This window comes from Dermacentor andersoni, chromosome 7 (genome assembly GCF_023375885.2).
Source record: "Dermacentor andersoni chromosome 7, qqDerAnde1_hic_scaffold, whole genome shotgun sequence".
In the NCBI taxonomy this organism is placed as follows: domain Eukaryota; kingdom Metazoa; phylum Arthropoda; class Arachnida; order Ixodida; family Ixodidae; genus Dermacentor; species Dermacentor andersoni.
In genome coordinates this window covers 108,833,456-108,856,040 of record NC_092820.1, presented here as the reverse complement: position 1 = coordinate 108,856,040, position 22,585 = coordinate 108,833,456, and the positions used below count along the sequence as shown (strand labels likewise).

Below are 22,585 nucleotides of genomic sequence, written 5' to 3'. Positions count from 1 at the left end.
TAGAGAAAGCACAACAGCAGACGGTCATTTTTTATTGTTTCGTGTTTTTGCGAAAATTGTCATTATTTTCCGGAATGCTCCACTTCAGCCCATGACCAACACACTCGTCCTCGCATCTGAAATGAAATAGCGGATGTTGAGCGCCCAACATACAAAACTTAGGTAATAAATCAAGGGAACATTCCAAAAGCGCACTAACGTTACTCCCACTCACTTGTGGAAGCTTTGTACCATGTGGAGATCATTTCAGCGCTTAATTTTTTGCCTCTGCTAACCTCCTTCCATGATAGACCCTAACCAAGTCTAGAGGCTAAATAACTGTTATCATCATTATAACTAAATATCGCTAAATTATCTCTACAGTTAACACCAATCCTCGACCGCACCTGCCATGTTTAGTTTCGCTTAGGTAGTCAAGTCAGAATTATAATTTTACAAGTTTTCTTATAAGGTAGTGCAACGGAAAAATGAGTTCTCAGCAAATTTCATCTTCGCTCCTTTTTTCTGCACCTTGCCACAGCTTACAGTACATCTTCCCGGTCATCAATAGCACCTCACATACATTTCAGTCCCGAACATCACCTGTCCATCCAGCTAAACCGCAGCACTGTGGAATTTCTAGAGCTGCGTCACCTGTCAAGCACTGCATCATTTTCCTGCTTGTTTGGCACAGCCTCTATCTCAACCAGAGATACACTATTCTCTATATGCGCCAATTATGTGCCGCGAAAGTTTATCGTTTCCACATTAAAGGATCTACAGCTACCTTAATTGCTCAAAGGTAACGTACACAAATACTGGTGCACAATGGCACCTGACAAAGAGACGCAATCTACCGGTGTTGTTTGCTGAAGGCCTGGAAGTGATATATAGGATCTTATGCTGAGAACGTTTAAAGCCTGGCCCTCTTCATCAACACTGGACATGATTTACAACAAATTGTTGAGGATGTGAAAGGAGCGGAGTCCAAGGACAGATTTGAAATTGAATATGCAATAAGCTTATGTAGACCACGCTGACAAAAATACTACACTGTGAGGAAAGGAGCCAGCAAGAGAGCTCCTCTTAAAGTTATGTACCAATTTGTCAAGCACGGCACTCTTCAGAAAAGTTTTCATGATGTGTAGCTAATGTATCGCTAGAGTGCGTTTATCTATGCCGAGTCACAGGCGACCTAAATCACCGGAGTGAAATTTCTAGAATTACAAAAAGCTGGAGCGCATAGCTGCAGACACTCCCAAAGTGGTGATAGACAGCTTGTCGATATCCTCGAAAGTATGAAATCGGTGCGCAGTCCCAATAATAAGTTACGACGCTTAAGCTTCGAAGATATACTGGAAGCTCGCGAACGCGGCAAAGACCACGCAACGAGCGATCGAAAACCAAATAGTAGGCATAACATTAGGAGACCTGACCGTGGCAGTATGGAAAAGATAGCAAACAGCTGTAACATATTCTAGTTCGGACTCAGGACAGAAGTAGACTTTGGTAGGCCATGTGGTGCATAGAACAGGTAACAGGTGGTCTAGTACAAAACAGAATGCGTGCCAAGGTAACAGAAATCTAAACGAGGGTGGCAAAGGATAAAGTGATGTCATGAAAGACATTAGGAACTTAGCTTTTTTGACGGTTTAATGAATCTCAATTTCATCCGGAAATACGAAGTGCAAGTCTCAGACCAGATAATTAGTTTAGGTATAGAAAAAGAATCGTCTGTTTCGCTCAGAGTATATCCCAAGGCATAGCAAATCGGTGGCACGTGCTTGGTATAACACACCAATGAAAAAAGCTGAGTAAAAGGAAAAACCCGTGAACTCATACTGACGCCATCACTCTGACCGAGGCACACATTTCCGCGCACCCCTTTCAGCGCATTTCATGACTAGCACCAGACATTGAAGTGCTCGTCTCAAGAAAGTTGTAGTTAGACAAAAGAAACGTGACCTTAATATTAATTATTTGGAATTGTTACATTCCATTCTGTGGCACAAACTTGGTGCGTGCTTTGGAAGGCGGAGCGCACCAGCACTGCTAACGCGCCAACGTGTGAAGACTAGAGCTGCTGAGGGCTATGGAAGTGGCATCTTTGTTTCACAACTACTACCATTTGTAAGAGCTGCTGTCGGGCATGTCAAAAGACGTAGCTGGTTCTGTCGTCGTCCGATTCATCCACGCTAAGGACGTTGTTGAAGGGAGGAACATGTTCTCATCGAGAACGAGGAGTGCTGGTTTTCTTTACATTACCCACTGAGTAGTGGAGAACGTTACGTCTCAACAGTCTAGCATGACTGAATTAAAGCACACTGAGGAGCCGAAAATGTCCGCTTAAATACCCTCTCGTTGTAACAAGCATGTGACGCCCGCCAGGCTCGGTGGCTTGCCAGGCTCGGTGGGACCGTTGGTCACCGCACCAAATAAACACTGACGAGCACAGCTGCTCGGCGGTCAGTCATCGTTCATCACCACAACGCTGCGGGGCGTCTGTCTAACGAAGGGCGCCTCGAGCCCTCCCTCCTTGACGAACCCGGGCGAATCGTGACATTGGCCACGAGTACCCACGGATCGTACCACGCCGCCGCGAGCGGCAAACACCGCCCCCCGTTGCAGCCGCAGTGCCGCTGTAAGGAAGGTTCGAGCAGTTCGATGGAGATGGGTCCGCCTGGCTAGTTTACGAGAAGCAAGTCCACGTGTTCTTCCGGGAAAATGACGCACCCGAGGCCAAAGCGCGGGACATTGTACTGGCCAGCTGCGGGACCCGCATCTTCAGTGTCCTGCTCGACCTTCTCAAGCCAGCCACGCCGCATGTTGAGACGCTGGGTGAGCTGCTCACCATACTGTGCTCGAATTTCAACCCAGCACCGTCCACACTAGGGGAACGTTTCCGCTTCAACAACCGGAGCCGCAGGGAAGGAGAGACTTGGGTAGTTCGTTGCTACTCTACGAGGGCTAGCGAGTGCCTGCACCTTCGGGGACCAGCTGGGCTCGCTGTTCCGGGACCGTTCGTTCTGCGGAATTAACAACCCCGCCATGCAGACGCGACGCCTGGAGCTTCCCGAGCCTCGCTGGACGACGCCGTGAAGGCAGCGCTGGCAATGGAAGCTGCAGCCAAGGATGCCGACGAGATTACCTGTGCAACTGGCTCACCGTCGGTGGTAGGGGCGGTCAACAAGTTGGCGACAAAGGGCAGTACCTGCGGTCGCTGTGGTGGTGCCCACTCTCCCTCACAGTGCTAGTTCTCTCAAGCGCAATGCTTCGCGCGCGGGAAAACTTGGCATCTGGCACGGGTATGCCGAAGGGGGAAGTCGAACAGTGGACAGCAGCAGCAGCCTGGTGCAAGCCCAGGTTCCACAGAAGCCTGCGGCCAATGTAGCCGTCGCAAGGGTACGCGGCGGTGGCGTGCGGCCGAAGACTCGAGTTATTCCGCGCCCAGGTTCCACGTCGTGGCCGAGGACCCGCCGATTTTCGACATGTGGCCCACAGGCTTTGTACCGTCGTCGGTGCTTCCGTACATGCTGACCGTTGAAGTCTGCGGGCACCCCATTTCCATGGAGCTGGACACAGGGACCAGCGTTGGAACTCGCCTCGGGACCTGGCTTGCACCCTCGACTGCCACTTCAGGAGTCCAGCCCGCAGGAGAACTAGCGGCAAGACCAGTTGCTTTCATCTGAGCAACGCCCACCTCGGAAGCGGCAAGCGTTGAGAGTGGTACGGCGACCATTGGGCCGGTGTCGAGCCCGGCACCACTCACAAGGCCGACCACTGCGGAACCTCCGGACGGAGCGAGGCTGGCTCAGGCAGCACCCGGCGTTGCCACACCCGGATCGTCAGCAGCGGTGCCCAGGCGGTGTACTCGACCACGGAGGCAGCCGGACCGTTACTCTCCTGGATAGCAGGCACTGTCGACTTGGCTGGGATGGCCGCAGAGCCTTAAGCTCAGAACTTGGGCGTTTGTTTTTGTAGTTAATAAACAAATTGGAGGTAAGGGGGTGGACAAACATGTGACGCCCGCCAGGTTCGGTGGGCAACATTGGTCACCGCACCAAGTAAACACTGACGAGCGCAGCTGCTCGGCGGCCAGTCATCGTTCATCACCACCACGCTGCGGGACGTCTGTCTAACGGAGGGTGCCTCGAGCCCTGCCTCCTTCACGAACCCGGGCGGATCGTGACACTGCCCTCCCTAGATCTATAGGCCAGGGAAATCTGCCGTCCCAAGAACGCCCTTTTCCAGAAGTTTCGTGCTCCCATCGTCGGTGACGGCGACAGTGAACCAACAATCAACACTCGATCCGCCAAACGTGTAAAGTGAGCCTGGCAACGCTTAACACCCGAACTCTTTCGAGTGAAGCTAGCTTAGCAGCACTCTTTGAGAAGCTATCAAGCATTTTGTGGGATATAATTGGCCTTAGTGAGGTTAGAACTGGTGAGGCTTATACAATGCTGACTAACAACCACGTCCACCACTATAGAGGACTCCCAGATAAGAAGCAATACGGAGTAGGATTCCTAATTCTTAAGGCATAGCGGGCAACATTGACGAATTCTGCAGCATTAATGAGAGGGTAGTAGTAGGCGTAATTAAGCTAAATAGGAGGTATAGAATAAATGGAGTACAAGCCTATGCTCCAACCTTTAGTCACAATGATGAAGATATAGAACAGTTTTATGAAGATGTTGAATTAATGATGAGAAAAGTGCAAACTCAGTATACTGCAGTCATGGGCGACTTCAATCCAAAAGTGGGGAAAAAGCAGGCTGGTGAAGAAGCAATTTGCAACTACAGTATCGATTCTACGAACACAAGAGGCGAGATGTTGGTAGAATTCGCGAAAAGGCATAAGCTCCGAGTATTGAATGCCTTGGTCAGGAAGCGTAGCAACAGAAAGTGGACCTGGAAAAACACTAATGGTGAAACAAAAAATGAAACTGATTTCACGCTTTCTGCCGATCCCAGCATAGTGCACGATGTTGAAGTGCTTGGTAGGGTAACGTGTAGTTATCATAGGTTAGTGAGGGCTAGGATTCACCTCAATTTGAAGAGACGAAGAGCAAAATTGATCAAGAAGAAACAGGCCAACCCAGATGCAGTAAGGGCAAAAGCAGACAAATTCAGGCTGGTACTTGCAAACAAATATGCAGTATAATACAGAGAGATGAAAGTGACATAGACGTGATGAACGAAACCCTAAATAAGCTAGCTCTAGAAGCACCAATTGAAGTGGGAGGTAAGGCACCAAGGCAAACAGTAGGTAAGCTCTCCCAAGTAACAAAGGAGCTGATAAAGAAACGACAAAAAATAAAAGTGTCAAACTCAAGAGATCAGATAGAATTCACAGAACTGTCAAAACTTATCAACAAGGAGAAAATAAGGGATATCCGAAATTGTAACGTAAGAAAGACTGGGGAAGCAGTAAAAAATGGACACAGCATGAAATCATTGAGAAGAAAACTTGACCTAGGACAAGTGAAGACATATGCACTGAAAATAGGCAGGGTAATATCAGCAATTACGAAGATATAGAAAAAGCAGCAGAAGAATTCAATACTGACCTGTACAGTACCCAGAGCAGCCACGATACCTCCATTCGAAGTAGTAATGAACAGGTTACAGAGGCTCCTTCTATAACTAGCGATGAAGTTAGAAGGGCCTTGCCAGAAATGAGACGGGGAAAAGCAACAGGAGAAGATGGAATAATAGTTGATTTACTCAAAGATGAAGCAGACATCATGCATGAAAAGCTGGTGGCCCTCTATTCAAGCTGGCTCATAACTTCAAGGGTCTGAGAGAAGTGCAAGAATGCCAACATTATAATAATCGACAAAAAGGGAGACGTTAAAGAATTGAACAATTATAGGCCCATTGGCTTACTTCCAGTATTGTAAAAATATTCAGCAAGTTAACTTCCAATAGAATAAGCGCAGCCCTGGAATTCAGTCTACCATGAGAACAGGCTGGCTTCAGGAAGGGATACTCTACAATAGATCACATCCATGTCATCAATCAGGTAATCGAGAAATCCGCAGAGTACAATCACCCTCGCTATATAGCTTTCATAGATTAAGAAAATGCATTTGATTCAGTAAAGATACCTGCAGTGATAGAGGCTATACGTAATCAAGGAATACAGGAGGCTTACGTAAACATCTTGGAAAATATTTACGGAGATTCCACAGCTACCTTAATTATCCACAAATATAAAGGTACCTATAAAAAGTGGTCAGGCAAGGAGACATAATCTCTCCAATGCTATTCACTGCACGCTTGGAAGTATTCAAGCTATTAAACTGGGAAGGCTTAGGAGTCAGGATTAACGGCGAATATCACGGCAGCCTTCGGTTTGCAGACGACATTGTCCTATTCAGCAACACTGCGGAGGAATTGCAGCAAATGATTGAGGTTCTTAACTGAGAAAGTGTAAGAGTGGGGCTGGAGATTAATATACAGAAAACAAAGATAATGATCAATAGCCTGGCAAGGGAACACGAGTTCAGGATCGCCAGTCAGCCATTAGAGTCTGTGAAGCAGTACGTTTACCTAGGTGAATTAATCACAGGGAACCCTGATCATGAGAAGGAAATCCGCAGAAGAATAAAGACGGGTTGGAGCGCCTACGGCAGACATCGCCAGATCCTGACTGGCAGCTTACCATCGTAATTGAAAAGAAATGTGTACAATCAATGCATTCTAATGGTGCTAACATAGGAGGCAGAAATTTGTAGACTGACAAAGAATCTCGAGAACAATTTAAGGACCGCGCAAGGAGTGATGGAACGAAGGATATTAGGCGTAACGTTAAGATACAGGAAGACAACGGTGTGGATCAGAGGGCAAACGGGGATAGCCGATATGTTAATTAACATTAAGAGAAGAAATGGAGCTGGGCAGGTCATGTAATGCGTATGTTAGATGGTGACCGGTGGACCATTGTAGTTACGGAATGGTTGCCAAGAGAAGGGAGGAGCAGTCGAGGACGGCAGAAGGTTAGGTGGGGTGATGAAATTAGAAAATTCGCAGGCGCTAGTCGGAATCGATTGGCGCAGGACAGGGGTAATTGGAAATCGCAGGAAGAGGCGTTTGTCCTACAGTGGAAAATAAAATAAGCTGATGATGGTGATGATGGCTAGTGTCGCAGTTCGCTTGCGAAACCACCGCTGATTGTCTCCACAAGACAGTGCATAGTGAGAAGAGCAGTAGCAGTAGCCTTATCCTTGGGGCGCACATTCAATAGCAAGTCATTTCATGGGAACCTGCCGAGATGCTGCTCAAACATACTTCCCAAGGCAGCGCCTCTGCGCTATAGACCAACACAATGCAAAAGACTGTACTACAATTTCAACTTCGTCGACAGATGTCACCAAAACTTTAACACTCGCGGGTGGTAGCACGTCAAGAATAGCTCTTACACGTAAATGCTATGGGCTGGCCGATTAAGTATTTCGACGAGTAAATCCGTTCTGCGAAAATTCCAAAGCAGGAAAAAGATCCATGAAAGGGGAAAACGTCAGACACCTCAGAGTGATACGAAGCTAGATAGGGAACTCGTACGATATGAGTTTGCAGCTTTCTGCGCCGTTATGACGGCAATTTCTGTGCTATTATTGTGGCAACCTGTCACTTACGGAAGTATTCAGTACAACCACTAGACAAGCCTGAATATAAGGGAGGCGTATCTGCAGAAAAGTGAAAAAAATTCCAACAAATATACGAATTTCTGTTTATCTTAAGAAAAAGGTTACCAATGTTCCTTACTTTTAAACGATGTCACATCGTCAACGTGCCTTGAAAGTTCCACACTTCATTGAAGAGGTTGCTGTGTCCCGAAGGCAACTTGAGAAACAGGTCATCGGTAACGAGCCTCCATACAACATTGGGCTGCGAACAGAAATAGAAAGGGTTTAAATAATAGCACGTGCTTTATCAGTAAATCTAAAACTCCTATATCAGCATGCCGTTACGCAGTTGTATATTCTTTCTACTACTACGGTGCTGATGTAGGATGGTAGAACTGAAACGGCAGGTTTTCGGCTAGAGGTTCTCACCCACTGTACATCACGTAACGGGCAAACAATCGTCCTTTACAAATGTAGCCAAGTAAAGCACAAAATAGGTAAGCATAGAGCAAGCTACTACTGCTCATTCGCGTCGAAATGCCGTCACCCTTAAAGAAATTACACAGGTATACCACGTAAAGCTTTCCGAGCTGCATAACATGCTGTAAACTTTTGCTTAATAAACAAATTAATAAGCACGTTGTCACGCTCGCACTGACGAATACGAACACATTTTACTCGATGACCGAGGATACTCGCTATCAGAAGAACGCTGGCGTGATGAAGTGTGGCGGCAGCGGTGAGTGATTTTTCCTTCGTGCTGTCTCTCGTTTTCAACTCGAGCTAGGCTCGCGAGAACACCGCGCACGCGAAAGCCATAACCTATCTCTGGCCGCCTATCTTTCGAACCTACCGCAGATTGCCTCCAAGATCTCCGGCCTGCACGGTGCCGCGCTTAGCCGCTGCAGCCGGAGTAGCAGAGGAGATGCGCACTCAACACACATCTCCCCGCTCCCCCCTTTGCGCGCTTTCCCCCCTTTGCGTGCTTTTAAAGACGGCGCGAACCCTCCCCGCCGTCCTCCCTTGTTCACGTGAGAAGACGCCGCCGTATCAGGCCACCATCCATCTCGGTGTACCCTCGGAAGCTTTCCGTCGCACCTACAGCATACGGCCCGCAGTAGCGATCTTATCGCACTTGGACTTCGTGCGGAACATCAAGGCGGCGACACTGACGGCGACGGCGGAAGTTCGCCTGGAGTGTCCATATAATTGCTTTCGCGAGAAAAAAACATATACATAGCGATTGGGTGTGCTTTTTGAATACTAGAACATCGAGGTGAGGGGGGAACAAGCAAGATTAGGCAGGTAATGAATTATGCCATAGTATATAAAATGAGGGTGTTTACAGGGAGTATTACTAATAGTGTTGAATACGTAGACAGCTAGTTAAAGAGAAAGTGCCAGCATACAGAGATCAGTGACAGACCAGAGCGAGGAAGTCAAAGCTTTAAGGCAATTAGATTTTTCCCATAGCTAGCAAATATATGCAATGAGCTAGATAGTAATAAAGCACTCGCTAAGCTTATTTCACTTTCTGATCCCTAATGGGAAGAATAACTTGTTAGATCAGATCAATTGGTGGAAAAGGGATAGTCATTGAGTGTTCGTGTGTTTATGTGCGTGTTCCCGCGTTTCAGTTTGGATGTTACATTCCATTCAATTCCCATTATTTCATAAAAAATAAAAAAATAAATAAAAAACGATAAAAAAACGACAAAGAAGACTTTCTGGAAGGGTCAGCCGGCTGTATTAGCAGGTACCAATGCCAATATTGTTGTGTAGAAGCTGGTACTCTAGCTTAGCCCGGGCTAGTCTAGCTCGGTTTTGTAGTTTCAGGATCCCGGCATTCTTTAATGGTTCGGTGAGTGAGACTTTTAGTACAAAGAGTGCCCAAGGGCGTTGATGCCAGATTGCCGCATTTTAAAGATATGTCAGAGCAGGATCTTTAGACACATTGAACGTGTTTTGTTTAAACTGCACAGTTTACCCTACAATTACTTAAAAATTGCTTGTCTTTCCTGCATACAGGCACATTTCAGAGCGGTCGACGAAAGTGTCGAATATTGGATGAGACGAAACAGTTACAGCCAGGGATTTAGGTGAAATGGTGCTGGCCGTAGGTGCAAGCAAAGCCAGTGCCACAGCCACAGCTTATGCTTCTCTTTGTTACAGCAAAGCAACATGCCGTTTCCAAGTGAAGTGCACTCACGCTGACTGGGCACAAGGAGACAGGGTAAAAAATAAAATTAAATTCAGGAGGTTTACGTGCAAAAATTACGATATTATTGGGAGGCACGCCGTAGTGGGGACACCATATTATTTTGACCACATTGGCTTCCTTAGCACACACCTAAATCTAAGTACACGAGCATTTTTATACATCGACATCTACATGTCGCAGCTAGGAATCGTACACGCGACCTCGAGCCAGCAATTGTGGTTCTTCGCACAAATCATTTGATCTAACCAAGATGGCTGACCTCGGGCTAGAATCGTATTAAGGTATAAATATGCAGACCGGTGAGATCATATCTGTTACCTTACTTTCGAGTCATCATTCAGGCTTTCAAAGCGCCCGCCTCAGCTTAGACAATGCTTCTAACAGGAATGTGGCCATCTTGGTTAGGGCAATTTAGATGTTTCAGAATGCCTGCTTACGCAATTTCGAATGTCATCGATTGGGAAGTGCAAAAATATTCACAACAAATATCGCTTTTATCATAGAGATAATGAGGGAGCCGAAAAAGAGGACCGGAGGTGCTCGATTGTTTTTTTTTTTTCAGATACAACCGTATGACACTAAGGCGCGATGACATGCCTCACATGCAACAAGGCACTTACCGCTGAAAGGACGTTACACATCCGCCACCACGGCCATGAACAGCGTGGTATAACACTACCAGAGCTATATCTAGCACAAATACAGAAACACCCACGAAAGTGTAACGGCAGGGCGACCGCCGCTGTGGCTCAATTAAAATTAAAATTAAATAATGGGGTCTTACGCGCCAAGAGTACGATGTAATTATGAGGCACGCCGTAGTGGGGGACTCCGGAATAATTTTGACCAGCTGGGGCTCTTTAACCTACACCTAAATCTAAGTACACGCTCTGGCTCAATGACGAAGCACCAATGCGTAATGGGAGATGCTGGTTCGGCTCCCATCCGCGCCGAGCCGTCTTTTCGTCCATTTTCGTTTCCTTTTTCTTATTATTTCTAAACACAAAATAAAAGAAATAAAACCGTTATATCCCGCTACCATTTGCATGGCTTCATGGTGTGTGATTCTTGTGCTTTTATACTATAATACACAGCCATTCTTGGACAAGAAGGCTTCAACTGTCACTTTGAGACTAAACCGTATACCTGGAACTTTTCTCCCAGCGTTTCCTTTCCGCCGTAATGCACTTTCCAGAGCTCGACTTCTCTCCAGCAATTATCCGTGTTCATCGGATCGTCCATGTAGCCACGACGAGCGATCGAGCAGTCCATCACCTGGTTGGGATCAGACGTGTCGGGTTGCTCCTGGAGGCACTCCGAGAAAAACTGCAACGGAGTAATGTGACACTCAATGAACATCGAGTACGTCGCTTATCGGAGCGCCGGATGGCCCATTATAATAATAAATAATGTGGAGCATATTGGGTGCTCACACCGCTGCATGAGGAAGCCCCGCACATAAAAATAAATTGGCGAATAGTACTTTACACTCATACCCTCAACTACCGAGCAAGCGCAGACTCAAAATTATGAGATAATCACTGACAACTTGGGTAAGAGCCCTTGCTAGGTTTGAAAGCAAGAAACGCAGAAGGGGCACAAAGGCGGGTGGGTGCTTGCTTGGTCCAATCACGGAATATCATAATGGCAGCCATTTGGTGCACTCGGCAAATGGCCGTCGCCTGCCGAGCACAGCGTATCGTATCCGACTCATAAAAACAGAAAAAGACTTTTATTGTGAAACGTAATAAAAGAAACAATGCAACCTAGTCTTCGTCACTGAAGCCACCAAGAGACCCTTCTGAGTCGGAACAAAACTTGTCTATACATTCGTCAGGAAGGGCACTGCTATCACGGGAAACCGGTGGCGATACAACACCCGCTAGTCGTTGGTCGAGCTCGCCGTCCTCGCTGCCGTCGAGTGCGGTGATGATGCCGCAGCCCACGAAAGATTGGCCAATCACATTTTCGGGTACCGTGACCCAAGCATTTGACAAGAAGTTGAGGACATCCAGCCGCAACGGCTTGCACAGATTAACTTTAATCGTGCTTTCGCCATGCCTCGTGAATTCTTCCCACTAACATTTGAGCGAACTCTAGAATGACTTGTTCCAGTATACATCAGCTGGTTGAACGCAAGTGCACCCAGGAGGGGTGTGCGCAACATCTGAGTCGAGCGCCTTTACTGCATCAGTTAAAGCTTTTGTTTTATGAACTGGTGTTTGATCGATGATAAGCAGATGTGAAACATCGTTGCAGTTAGAACCCCAAACCTTTCGCAACCAATCCAGACACCTCTCCCCATTCATCCATTTTTTTGAATATACGAGACACAAGTTGTCTGCGTCTCACACGTTGTCTGCTGAAAAAAAGTGATTGAAGCGCTAGTCATAGCAAATATTTAGAAGTAAAGAAAGAAATATAAAACGACTTAAATGGAACTCGCAGCTGCAATTAGGCGCTCGCTGGAATACTCCCTGTTGTTTCTTTCTGTATCACATATGTCTTGCGTTTGTGGCCAGATGCACGGGCTGCTAATGTTACAGTAAACCCACGGAGAAAACATCCGGTATCCGCAATTCGAATGCTGCTTTCACTAACGACATCGTTCGTCCTCTTGGCAGGGTTGTCCATCCTTACCGTAGTCTGGTCCATATTACACACATTGTAATATGTGTAGTTATTAGGAGTGCGTAAAGCCACACTTGCACTACGGAAGCCGTTCTGTACAGAATCATCAAAGTCCGATGGCACCTTCCGGCTCTCAATTGTTCACAAGCACACAGACACACTAAACCGTTTCTTTCACCGGTTTATGTAATGCGAAAACGCTTTGAAGTTCCCCAGGTTCAATACGTCGGCAATTTTTACTGCTTGTTCTTCTAAAAGCCGGTTATTGGTTGCGCGACCGGCTCTCGGTTTGTCCTTCAAGTAATTCAATAAGGCACCATGGACCTTTTCACCGAAGACAGGTGCTCCATCAGTAAGCTTGCGTTTCAGCGGCGATTTTTCGTGGTTTTGTTGCAGGAAGAGTTCGCACTTTGAGTCCCACCAGCGCACTCTCTTACGGTCATTATGAAATTCACGCCGGGTCCGACTTACGTTCTTTCAATGGCCCCGATGCCATTGACAGACCTCCACTTTTTAAGCAACGGTATACACGAATGCATTGTCCAGACAATCGAACTGAGCAAACGTAAGTGCCACAGCCCAATTAACGCGGAACTGACCGATCAGAGGAGCCATGCTGGGCTCGCGCAAAAGTCTGTGCTGCCCGCGATTCCCTAGACCCTCCTTTGCAACTCATCTTCACTTTTGCCCCTTTCTCTTTGTACCCTATTTCTAAGTGACCCATTTAACGCCGCAGTCCTTCGCCTGCGCCGTTTTGACTCATATCTAGCGTCGGTCGCTACAAGCTCACGGAGGCAAGGAGTGGGCGCTCGCTGTAGGCTTCGCATATATATATTTCTGATTAGTCTAAAATAGGGGGTGAGCGCTCGATGGTGTCCTGCTTGTTCTTAAATTGGTTCAGAAATACGGAGTGGGTGTTTATTGTGATATGCGGTAATTTGCGCTATACAAGGCAGCCATGAGCTCTTCTGCATGCTTATCAAACACATGGCAGACAATCATTCTTGCGTTAGATATTCTTGGAAATTGACAGCAACGTTCCTTAAGAGGAAGCTTTGGTTTCGGTGCTCCTATCTAAACAGATGTAAAAGGAGAATTCGTTTTTCTCGGCATAACACTACACCAAATTTGACTAGGTTTGTTGCTTTTAAGAAAAAAGCTTAGAATCTAGTGACAGTTTGTTTCAAATTTTTGATTTAGGTTGTCAATCTTTTAATTAAAATGATCGAAAATTGCAAATTTTCAGAAAACGAAACTATCAAGTTTACAGCACTGTAACTCAGCAATAAAAAATGATATCACAATTCTGTGAATTGCATCTAATAGCAAATCTAAAACGGACAAAATTGATATGTTACACATAAACCTAAAAGAAATTATTAATATGAAAATACAGCTTTTGCAGAACTCTTGTGCACAATGTAACGAATTCACGTAAGATAAAAATTGGCATATCGAATTTGTACGCTTTGAATGATATAATGGATTACGTCTACAGAACTGCGATATCTGTTCTTGATGTACAGCTTTCAATTTGTAAACTTCGTGCTTCTATTTCTTTCGAACTTTCCAATTTTTGAAAATTCTTTTAACACAATTTAGGCCCTAGATCAAAATTGTGCCTCCAAAAGTCATTAGAATTTAACTTTCTCTATGAAATGTAACAAATTTCATTAAAACCGATTCAGGGGTTATCTCGGAAAAGCGTTTCTGTGTTTTACATGTATTTGAATAGGCCACGTCGGAGTTGGGCCTGAGCTAAAGCTTCCTCTTAAGTCCGCCTTCGACGTTTTATGCAGTAACCACGTGGAACGTGTTTTCAACGTTACTTCGGCATATCGGCCACCCATTGCCGCTGCGTTCATTTCACGCAGCGCAAGAGCCATTAAATTATCGTGGCGCATTTGCACTCATAGGGCATTCTATTTGATCGGCGACCACACTAAACACATTTCGACAGAGATACAGGAGCGATCATTAGGCGGCGCAATAAATGTACAGTGACGTGTCACTTCGTGAACGCTGGTTATGCGCAAGCATATGGGTGCTATTCCCTTTAGTCTCCTGGGCACGACGAGCCCGCGCCTTTTTCCGGACTTGTTCAGCTCAAGCCAGGCGCTCGGCGAAGACATCGGGATCAGTCGACTCGTGCTCAGCCTGCCGCCGCTTGCATCGCTGCTCTGTCCATCTCGCTTGGCGCTCGACCTCTCGATCACAAGACGAACAGGGTACGTCCACAGCGCACACAGAACACGGCCGTAGCAACTGCCAGGGAAGGTAAACCCAGCGCGCCTCCACCTACCCTCCTCCTCCGTCGCACTTCGTCTCATTTCTCATTCCCCGCTTCGCTCAACGCCACCTAGACTTTCCTCTAGTAAGTGCTGCTTTGCCGCGCGCTCAGCGCGCTCCTTTGTACTTTCCCCGGCGCGTGACTCTCTTCACCTCCAGGCGCCTTCCTCCTCAGGCGCTCGCTTCCCTCGCGGCAACACATAATCTCGTCGAGTTCACAGATGGAGCATGCACGTTAGCGCTAAAAAAAAAAAAAAAAACTCCCTGACGCAGCAGCCACAACTTCGGCATTGGAAATGCAGTTTGCATTCAGCGTCGATCAGCCCCTTTTAAGTATTTCATAAAGAAAATATACAAATGAAGAAGCCACGCCTCACTTCTGTGACAGGCTAAATATGTTACCTAAAAGGTATTCTCATTACTTTAAAATTGCTGTGGAACTGTTCCAACAATTCCCTGAGTTTTTTTTTTTTTACCATTAAAGTTTTTAAGTAGTGTTACATCTATAGAGAAACGATAGTGACTGAAGGGCGCAACACTAAGCTACGCAGAAATGCACACACAACTTTAATGAATTTGTAAACTCCTTAAAAATGTTTTATGGTTCGTACTATTTAGAGTCCGCAGCATCTACAGCAAATCGAGCTTAGAAACTCAAGAGCATAACAATTTCTAAGCCTTTCCTTGAATACTTCGTAGCTGAACTGCGACGGCAGCACTACGCTGTTTGCTAAAGCCGATTTCTTTTACTTAGATAGGTGGCTGCCATATCTGCAAGGCAATAGACTAATGTATTACGTCTGCGCACCCTACCGTGCAAGTGACGATGCAAGGTTTTCATCCAAAGCGAACTTACTCAGCACAAGCATATATATTTCACTATCGAAATTGTGCAAGAAGTGCCAACGCCTACATTATTAGGCGCAGCGCAACACTAACAGTCGAACCTGGTTATAGCAAAATGTAACCCCACACGAAATGCCTTGGTTATTTAAGATATTAATTATCAGGGTGTCTACCAAGTTGACATTTCCAAATTCCCTGAATGAGTCAGAACTTCGTTTTATGTCAAGACAGGCTGACACCATGTTGCTCGATGCGGTCACTTTGGATAGTAAGGAGTAATATCTATTTTATTTAAAAAGAAAACAGAGGGAACAGCGAAATAAATGGTAAAGCCCATTCCAAATTGAGTCGAACATTTTCAAATACGAATGAAAAAGAGATGCATACATAAGTAAATATTTTTGAATACGAGCTATGTATATCATCTAATAGCAAGCTAATCGCTATGAGGCCTGAACTTTGTCACAACTAAGATTCTCTCTCAGCAGATGGAAAGTCAATCTCAACTGTCCTGACATACTCTCAGCCCGTACACAACATCCCAGTGTTGGGTTTCACTGCCTTAAAGAGCTTATTTTGGTTTGATTGAGGGGCACTTCCATCTCGGCGTCAGCCAACACTGTTTTTTGAGCTAGAGCTCCTTCAAAGAGGCGGCGGCACGCTTCCTTTCCCGTTAATTTCTCAGTGCATCGGTCCTTTGTGTTCTCATCTTCCTTGTGCCACGTGTTCACACCATGGATCATTTGAAGCATCCTCTTGGTCAGTTGTACTGTCAACGTCCGATTTTTCGGACTCCCTGGGGGAGTCCTGGGGCAAGAACATCCGAAAAATCGGGCAGTCCGAAAAAAAAAATGAATGCATGTCTAACTGTCATTAAGGGCTAAAATTGCCACAGACACGTCCGAAAAATCTCTTAAGGCCCGCAGTACACTTATTAGGCATATCCGTGCTCGTACTGTGACAGGAGGCAGGGGTGCACGCGTGTATAATTAAGGAATGCATACTGTGTCCCGTGACAATTGCCGCTTCCCTCGCTTGTTATCCTTCGTCGCGTAGCAATGCTGTACTAAGGCAAAGCTAACTTTCGGATACTGGCATTGCGCAACGCATCGTGCTCTGCGAGCTTCGAAACCAATCGCGAGGATTACAAAGGCGGAGTCGGTGCCACTGCTGACAGCGGCGAATTCTTTCATTGAAAGACACGGCACCGCATGGCAAGAAGCTTAATAGCGAACGTAGAAGCAGCTAGGCCTAACGTTGCCGCAGTGGTGGCTACGGCTGCCAGCGAATCTGCGTGCGAGAGTGCCGGTTCGAGGCGGCGAGATAATCAAAATGGCGGCGCTTTAATTAATGCCATTTCAGATCGGCAGTCAAGGCAATATACATTGACTACATGGAGTACGTGGTGGTGCCGCAAAGCCATGCGAATTATCGGGCATGTTCGAAAAATCGGGAGCCTGGAAAATCGGTCGTTAACTACTATGGCAATACCCCGTGCCGATGACATGGCGTCAATGACGATTCGTTGCAATTCCTCTGTTACTGGAGCCAGCATTAGCACGACTTTCGTTCCCTTTCAATAAAGTTGCAGCTAATTTTTCCTGATAAAAGCACAAATTCACTGAGTTTTCCCTGATATTTCCAGACTATTCGAATGCCCTGAGAATTCCCGGTTTTCCCGGTTGGTAGACACCCTAATTATAAGCACGCACGCCGCTATCGGCGGATAAACAATCTCGATCAGATATGTGCAAAATTAAAGCAAGCGTAATACCTTCGACGGGCAGTCAAAGCGTCCCAGGAGACTTCAATAGCCGGTCGTATGCTTGCTGTGCCAATGCGTGGCACGGAAACTAAAAGAAAAATACATACACATACTCGGCACATAGCTAATACACACTCGTGCCTTCAGTGTATCACAAGTGATACGAACGTCGGCTTGCCGGCGACGGTCTATACAAGACAAGTGCCGGGCCAAAATGTCCACGCTCGTCCGGAATGCGACATATTCCAGGTTGCTCTTGGACCTGCTGAGTACAGTCGCCGGCCACTTTTTAAGGCGAAAGCTTTAAATGCCTCATCAGCCGGTGGCCTTGAAAACACTGCGTGCGGTACAGAGAGCCACGTGAGCTCGCTTCGCGCAGAGATGCGATAGTGCCACTTAAAGCCCCTCCATACACGTTTCCAGCGGCGGTGGCGCGTGGATGCAGGGGCTTTAGTGCCACTGGTCGCGCGTTCGTCGTCGTCTTTCTCATCTGGCTCCGAGACCACTCATCATGCCAAAAAAAAAAAAAAAAAAGGACAAGTCATTTTAGATAGAGTTAATTCAGCCACTCGAACCCACGACCTTTGGCGGGAGTCGAACCCAATAACTTTTGAGTTAATTACGGCGAAGTTACTTAAAGCCCAGTTAATCGAAGTAGCATCAATTAAGGCAGTCGAACACAGGACCTTTGGTGGGAGAAAACAAGGAATAAGCAACGCATTCCAATGAGAACGTCAAGTAATTTAATGGCTCTTGAGCGTGCAGGCTTTCGCCTTCACCTTCTTTGGTGTATGCTAAAATGAGTGTCAATTTTTCGGACACATATTTCGCTAATATGGCCGCCTTTGCGTGCAACATTCAGTTTTGGTTTATATCGCACCATAGACAGCCGATTAAGTCTACACATACGAACGGAGAGCTTATAGCAATGGTTTGTCTCCAGCATACACACTGTCTTTCGGCAAATTTTGATCAGAGCCGATGAAAAATGCCTGAACTACCAAGCCTATCCTAGGCCGTATCTGTTGCGGAATCGACGTGGTGTCAACTTGTTTACGCACGCCATCTTTGCGACATCACGCGTGCGGATGATGTGCGAAAAATAGAGGGTACGACGTATACCATCGAAAATTTATGTTGCCGGGGTACTTTAGTTCGCTGGGCGGCTGTCACGGAGAAATTCGAATAATAGCGCAGGTCTGAAGAATCAGGTGTGTGATAATTCGGGCGGTGCCTGTATTTGATATTATTTTCTGCCAGAAATATATTTTAGGCAAAGTGTAAGCAAAATTTGATTCGCTATAGTCGACACTGAGTGGGACACGGTACTTTCGATTTCGTTATACCAAGACAGTACTCCATCGAAATAAAGCATGACCAACAAATTTTATAGTTACTTCGTCATATCCTCTAATTCGTTATGTTCGTGTCGATATATTGAAGTTCGACTCTATACGGAATATATCTGAGTCGCCGTACCAGCATATCCGTGTGTTTACTTCTAGTAAAATCGACTGTTAATTTCCTTCAGTAAGTCACTTCTTGCCTCGCAACCATATAAAAATCGCGTTTAGCGCACGCAGGAAAAGGTAACCTTGTAGAGTATTGACAAAGCCTGTCTTTCCGAACACTAAATTTTTCGCTTTACGTGCACTATTGTGATTGAGCAACCCGTAGCGTCACATGTGACGCTACGGGTCGTGGCACAGTTTTTGTACGGTGACTGCTGACTACTGTTAGATACCTCTGAATGCTAATTTTTTCATTATCGCGCTCGTGTTCTGTCTGAGCACTGTTGTTCCTGCATAAGCGCGCACACAGAATGCACGACTACATAAGTATTGAACATAATAGTGCACCAGGCACTTCTTCGCTGTAAGCGTCATTGACCAGTTACATGGTCTTATGCTTGCAGCATCAAGTTGCTCGAAAAGTGTAGAGCAATTCTCATACGGCCACTTACTGTTTTGACGTGTTCCGCAGTGGACATTGGCGTGCCCTCGGGAATCTTGAAGCACACCCGCATGACTCCGTCATACTTTTGTTCTCCAGGAACGAAGTCCTGAACAAAAATAAACATTCAGTGACATATCTGAAGATTCCCAGATATGAAAGTCAGAATATGGCCAACGAAACCGCTGTTCACGCTGTGATGAAAGTCATGATGGTGTTATTTGAAAGCTGACGAATGAAATTGTTCCTAGTTCAATACTTTTATCTTAGGGGACGGGGGCCTGTAGCCGTCGAAGCGGACTGAAACAGTTAGTTGTCTTTTAACGATCTGCAGCAAGTAGCATGCCGAATTCGCGAGAACAACCTATCAGGTGCTAGGTGAACGGTAAACTGAACGGGATAATTAAGCTAGAAAGCCTTGTTATGGGGCGAATGACACTCGTGTACCGTAATATGCTGAGGCGACTTTTATCAACGAAGTAGATTCTTCCTTTAGTCAAGTGAAGAGCGTGGCGGGAACTTAAAACGGAATTGCTCTATAGCGACGCTACAAACCGTAAAAAACGATAAACAGAGAGCATTCTGGAATTTTACGCGCCAAAACCACGATCTGATATGAGGCACGCCTTAGTGGGAGACTCCGGATTAATTTTGACCACCTGCGGTTCATTAAGGTGCACCAAATGCACGGTACCCGGACTTTTTTCGCATTTCGCCTCCACCGGAATGCGGCTGCCGCGGCCGGGATTTGATTCCACGACCTCGTGCTTAACAGCGCAATGCCAGAGGGACTAAGCAATCACGGTGGGTAGTACGAAACATTGAATCTCTTAAAATAAAAAGTCAAATATTAAATACGTAAAGAGCATGCAGTTAGCACAGTTAGACATCAGGGGCCGAATTCACGAAGGGTTTCGTTCGTAAGTGCTGTTTTTCATTGGTTGATCGCCTTCGCTAATAATATGTCCTACATTGCTATTGGCTGTCACGAATGCTCTCAGCGTAAGAACGTTTTGAGAATACGGGCCCAGATCTTTGCATTTCCTTCAGCTGCTGCTGTAGATAGACAAGGCATATGCTCATGACTGTGTGCGTATGTTGTTCTTGCATGCTGTGTCTCTGAGCGGTGTTTTTATTCGAGCATGAGTCACCGACTAGCCGAAGCTTCCTCCTTAGCATGCCGTAGTCTGAAATTCCAAAGAATATTCGTCTGAAGTGTCAGCATGCGAAATTACTACGTGGCCAAGAGTGAATTTTGATTCAGGAGCATAGAAATTCCGGGCCCCATGTTTTGAGGCACGAAGGTTTGCCTTCGCATTAATCGCAGTTTCGTTTGACTCGAGCGCTTTAACATTTAAACGTATCATAAGACGCCATATTTAGCGCCTCTACAGTTGCTAAAGAAAACGGAAACTGGTCAGTGGCTCAGAATTATTAGTATTTTGAGATACCACGAATACTAAGTAGAGCCGCGCTGTCTAAACAGACTCGCTACTCAAAATAACCACTCACGTTTCGCGAGACGAAAATTTTCGTACGCGATGCATCAAGCATCAAGCATAAACGTATCGCCTCAAATCTTCTAGAACGATGGCTCTTACGCGCGACACTCGTTATCTGTAACGTAACAAGATACTAAGCCTACGCGGATTTCTTCAGAAAACGACAAATTAGAAAAAAAGAACATTATATGTGTTTGACATCCGTAAACTGCCCTGTCAGTAAAGTTGGACGCAGTATAGGAAGGATCCTGAATAGTTTTCACCATCTGCGATTCATAAAAATGCACCTAAATTTAGGCACATGAGCGTTTCTCCTCATGCGCCTGCGGCGATCTGTATAATTCAACCCGCAATCTTTGTGTGTAGCCCAAATGAAAATTCAAAGGAAGTTCATTTCATGGAGACGTCACTGTATAGAAAGTGTAACGTTTCGAGAAATTTACTGTCGAAAAGCGCCCCTAGCGTATAGCCGTGTTGTGGCTGGTAGTTGGCCCAGCTTTACAGTGCTGGTTCCGAAGTCAATGACATACGACGTCAGTAATGAAGCCCCTGATAAGAAAAAAATGGGCGCGTATTAGACTAATACCGAAAATGATTGCAGGCGCTACTTCATCATCTGCCTGCGTTCTTTTATCACGGCGAACAAAAAAAAATATGCTTTGAAATATGAGACAACAGAGTGATGAACATGATGTATGTGGCTTAATGCATCCAGACTCCATGTACAATTATTACTTACCCCCGGCAGCACAAACTGATCAGTTCTGAAAATCCTCATGAGGGCTATTTCCATCCCTCTCCCTTGAGATAAGGCAGACCGTGACTTCTGGTACCTGTAATATGAACGGGGTGGGATATAATTTCTGGGCAAATTTTCCTTGTAGCATAACAATTCGCAACCATTCACTGAAGTATTGCATTTCACATAAGAGTGTTTACATGAGTGCGCGCTTAGTTTCTTTTTTTAGCATCGTTAAGTATAAAAGTGATCTTCTCTACCGCAAACCAAAACACTGACAGGCGACGGCCAACATTTTTACTTACTAAGCACTCGTCCTTGCCGTAACTAGAGAGAAAAAAGGCAGCACTCATGCTGTGTCCTTTAGATAGATTAAAGCACTGTTTAAATTGGAAGATTAAATTCTGGGATGTTACGCGCTGAAACGACGATATGGTTCATGAGACACGCCGTAGTGTTGTGCTCCGGATTAATTTTGGCCATCTGGGATTCTTTAACTTGCATTCAATAGAGTTTTTGCATTTAGCCCTCATCGAAATGCGGTCGCCAAGGCATGGGATTTGATGCCGCACGCTTGGGCTTAGCAGCGCAACGTCATAGCCACTACGCCACCACGGCGGGTCACAACACTATCTTGCAGCTGCCGTACGACAAACCTATTGTGATCATACAACACCTGTGCGTCAGTGCTGTAAGCCAGAAATGGGGCAGACGGTACAGTCGGAAGCTCCAATAAAATTTTGTTAGGAAAAGATGAATTCCATAAGCTACACTCTGTGCAAGCTAAGAAATCGCAGCAAGTTAACAAGTCAACTGCTCCGATCCATTAGAATAAAGAGATGGTGGTATAAGGGGGAGGGGCGTAGACGAGATTTACACTAACCAAGCATTAGGAACGCATATATTTTCACTCAACTGTACTGAAAAGGGGTAATAAAGATTTAATAATAATTTCATACACTAAAAAACCGCTCCCTCGCAAACTAATCATCTGTCGCGTTGTCATTTTAAGAAATTAGCCCTCTGCAT

The 22,585-nt window shown here is 45.9% G+C and overlaps 1 pseudogene; it reads right to left on the bottom strand.

Moving 5' to 3' along the window:
* The window catches only part of LOC126534623 (transient receptor potential cation channel subfamily M member-like 2), a 126,520-nt pseudogene continuing 103,935 nt past the window's right edge, over positions 1-22,585 (bottom strand).